The following is a 4,676-nucleotide window of genomic DNA, read 5'->3' as shown; positions in this document are numbered from 1 at the left end:
CTGAAAATATAAATTCAGATATTGGACAGGGAGTTTTATTTTGGAGGTTGCAGGAGATCGAAGTGTTGGGGTAAGACTGATAGATTCCTTTGGCTACTTGTCTGTGGGGGTGGGGAGAATAACAAGTTTACAAAATCTTGTACATTCTCACAGTGCTTAGTTTTGTGACTTTACAAAAACTGGCATTGTTTTTCTAGCTCTCAGTGGAGAAATGTAAGCTGTGAGTTTAATATCATGTTTACTGTGTTTTGACCCAGGATTGTGCAAGCTTTTGTGGAAAAAATTATATTGCTTTCTTTTCCTGTTTGTTATATATATATATATATATATATATATCTTCCTTGTATTTTACAATGGTAAAGTTGTATCTTGCATATAGAGAGGTAAGTCTATTAGAGTGAATTAAAAGAAACCTTTACTCTGTCGTGGCAACATTGTCAACTGGACCATATGTTTAAGCCCTGTGAATAAATCACACGAGAGTCCAGCACAGTGGAGTGCGCCTGTAATCCCAGCCACTTGGGAGGCTGAGGCAGGAGAACTGCTTGAACCTAGGAGTTCAAGACCAGCCTGGTAACTAATGAGACTCCATCTCAATCAACCAATGAATCAGTTACGCTAAAAAGAGCAAGATCTTAAAACTTCCAACAATGTCTGGGTGTCTAAAACAATGAAAAGAGTTTATGGCAGAGTTAAGCAGTCATCAGAGAAAAATCCTGGACAAATTGCAAATTTGTACCAGTTGTGAATTGCTGTGACTGCAGTTGAAAACCAAGTTATGTTTGTACAGTCTTTTTGGGTGTTTTTGTGTTTAGTAATAACTTGTTTGCAAATTTAGAGGACTCTAGCTATGATTTCTTCCTAGTGACTTTGACCTTGAGGGGCTCATAGTTTAATGGAAGAGAACTAGAAACCAAGAATTACATGCAGAGAGTGAGGTTCTGCAGCACAGGCTGTATACAGGGTGCAGAGGAGTGCTGTGGCGCCGTGTTCCGGACTCATCTTCTGCGCTAGACTTCCCCATGTGCTGTTTCCTCCTGAACCTGCCTGTTGTTTCCCACCATCTGGATCTCTCTCTGTAGGCGCCGTTCTCTCTCCTTGCAAGCCTTTTCCACAACTTAGGTGCCTGATGAAGTTCTGTTTCTTCAGAAGCTTCCTGAAGCCTGCCTCTAGCTCATTCACATAACTGTTTTGTCTACATCTCTGTTATTTCTTTATAATAATTACAGTTAATTCTCATTATTGCAGTAGTTTCTATAAAGTTGCCTAGAACACTGAGTTAATCAAATACTAAACCCTTGTTGCCAGGGAAAAATATGTACATATGTACATATCTCACACAGGTTATAACCTTAATTCCTAAAAACAACTCTTCCTGGTAGAGTACATTTTCTTTATTTACAAAGAATAAAGAAAGTATAGAAGTGTTAAGTGATTTGCCTGAGGCCACCCCACTGACAGGAGCCAGAGTTAAGATTCAGACCTCCTCCAGTTGGCCCCAGCCAGAGCTTCTTACACTACCCTGCACTGCCCTCTACCATCTCTGCCCTCTGTCATCTTTGTATGAGAGCTGAAACCAGAAGACCGAGGGTCACCTTATTAGACCTTAGCTTGGGATGTGTGCAAGGACCGGCAGATTTTTCGCTATTGTGTCTATACCCAGGAGCCACCTTGAAAGCTTCACAAGTATTAATTTGGGGATTACAAAGACATTTAGCAAGTAAGTAAATGTGCAAATACGGGATCCACAAATAATGAGGGTCAACTGTATTTGTAAGTGACTGCTAGGGTCCTGTTTCATGGTAACCCTTCCCCAGCATGTGGAATGTTTCTTTAGCTTCTTTGATAGTTCAATTATTTATTCATTCATATATTTACTAAGCACTTACTATAAGGCAGATTGCTTTAATCTGTGATGAAAAAGCTAGAGATTAAGGTCCTGCCCTGTGGATTTTATAGTAGAGTAAGAGAGACAGATAGCTAAGTTTGGAGCTCGGGGGAGAGGCCCAGGTTGGAACTAGAGATTCACTTGACCAAGGTGAAACCTGGTGTGCCCCCCCCCCACACTTCACATCCCCAGACATTCTTTCAGAACATTTCTCCTCTAGTCTTGTGTATAAACTCTTCCTTTTGAGCCTCTCTTCATTGACGCGTGTCAACCTCTACTTGTCTTTGTTGATTTTGAGGCCACTTGCCCATGTAACTGGCAGGATATTGTAGAAGAATCGTGCTGACTTGGTCTTTGAATTCTGATTCTGCTACCTACCAACTGAGCTACTCTGGTCAAGCTCTTGGACTTCTGAGCTGGTTTCCTGATTTCAGAAGTGGTGATATGATATGTTAGGCCCCGGTGGGTTGCAAGGAAGAGGCACACACATATCACATTTGGTGATGAGGGCTGAATGTAAACTTGGATGGGAAGTCATCTAAGCAGCCATATTGTCTCTTGGCTCTAGTACTTTCAAACATCCCACAAGATTAATTTAGCAGCATTTAGGATAGGATTTGAGCTCTGAAGACCTGCCCTCTTTTCCTTTGTTCGCCCAACATTTGTGTTTTGTAAGAGAGAATATCTGATTGGATGAGTGTGTCACCTTCTAAAAACAGAAGGTCCCTGTTAGGGAGAATTTTGAGCCACGTCATGTCCTTGGTGATTGACCAACCTGAGGCTCAACCTATATGTTGTCCTTAGCTGAAGCACTGAGCCCTGGTCCAGTCACTTGTGGCCAAAGAAGGTTGGTTTTGGCTGGGCTCGGTGGCTCACACCTGCAATCCCAGCACATTTGGAGGTCGAGGCCGGTGGATCATGAGGTCTAGAGATCGAGACCATCCTGGCTAACAAGGGGAACCTCCGTCTCTACTAAAAACACACAAAAAATTAGCTGGGCATGGTTGTGTGTGCCTGTATTCCCAGCCACTCAGGAGGCTGAGGCAGGAGAATCATTTGAACCCGGGACGCGGACGTTGCAGTGAGCTGAGATCGTACCTTTGCACTCTAGCTTGGTGACAGAGCAAGACTCTGTCAAAAAAAAAAAAAAAAAAAAAAAAAAAAAAAAAAAAAAAAAAAAGGAGAAGAAGTAAGGTTGGTTTTATGCATTATTGGTCATACAGATGTGTTACAGATATGCTTTTTGTGTATGCCACAGTCGCACAATAGTTGTATGACTGTCGCGTATTCACAAAGAACCCTTAGACAATTTCTTTAGAAGACAATTGAGAGTATCGCAGTCCTAGAGTTTCATGGCCTTCTGTCCAATTCAAATACGTATCTAATATGATCATAGATAATTGTTAATAAAGCATCTAACAAGGTAATTGACACATATCAAATATTCAATACATCTCCCTTTTGGTATTGCATCTAATGTTATAGTGTGGTTATTTGTTCATGTGGCTGTTTTCCACACTAGGTCAGAAGCTCCATCAGGGCAGGGTCTACAGTTTCATCTTGCTATCCTGGCAGTTAGTTCAGTGACTGATACATACTAATAGAGGCACAAATGTTTCAAGAGTTGAGGAATTCTCAATTCCTACTGAAAGAATGGGAGGATATAAAGGTTTCGCAGAGAAGGTATTATTTAAGCTGATTCTTTAAGGGTGAGTAGGAATTCTTACCAGTAACTCTGAGGCCTCATTCCGAGCAGAGACCAGCAGATGCAGGGACACAGATACAGAGATGGTGAAGTTTACTGAACACTCCTAGACTAAAAAACAGAAAGCAAACAATCAAAATCAACAATTAAAATAAAAACCACCTAAAGAAAAAACTGTGAACGGGCTTGGCCAGAGGGCATATCATAATTAAGTTAACTATGACTGTAGACACTCCTTAATGGATGGAAGTTTTAGGGAAACAGCATAACATTCTCAGGTTGTTGGCAGAGCATCTAGAACAATATAGAAATATAGGTATTGAATTCTGGGAATGATGACACTGTAGTGACATCTTTGACTTCTCTGTGCATGAGGCATGTACGTGTCACACATTGTTCAAGGGGCTGAAAGTCAGACTCTTCTCTAGGAGCTCATGGGCAATCAAGAGAGACAGATAAGTGAGCAACTGGTCATCATGTGACAAGTGAGGTCATAGAGATATGACTAAAATGCCATCTAAACAAGAAGAAAGGAATAATTAGTAATATATGGAGTGCTGGGGAAAGATTTTTTAAATGGGCCGGGTGCGGTGGCTCAAGCCTGTAATCCCAGCACTTTGGGAGGCCGAGACGGGTGGATCACGAGGTCAGGAGATCGAGACCATCCTGGCTAACACGGTGAAACCTCGTCTCTACTAAAAATACAAAAAAATAGCCGGGCGAGGTGGCGGGCGCCTGTAGTCCCAGCTACTCCGGAGGCTGAGGCAGGAGAATGGCATAAACCCGGGAGGCGGAGCTTGCAGTGAGCTGAGATCCAGCCACTGCACTCCAGCCCGGGCGACAGAGCAAGACTCCGTCTCAAAAAAAAAAAAAAAAAAAAAAAAAAAAAAAAAAAAAAAAAATGAAGCCTGCTGGGCATGATGGCTCACACTTGTAATACCAGCACTTGGAGCGGTGGAGGTGGGAGGATCCAGGAGGATCTAGGAGTTCAAGACCAGCCTGGTCGACAGAGCCAGACCCTGCCTGTCTCTATATTTGAAACAATAAACAAACATTTTTTTTTTTTTTTTTTTTTTTTTTTTT

This window comes from Rhinopithecus roxellana, chromosome 5, assembly GCF_007565055.1.
Source record: "Rhinopithecus roxellana isolate Shanxi Qingling chromosome 5, ASM756505v1, whole genome shotgun sequence".
NCBI lineage: Eukaryota > Metazoa > Chordata > Mammalia > Primates > Cercopithecidae > Rhinopithecus > Rhinopithecus roxellana.
Note: the sequence above shows the minus strand (reverse complement) of the source record.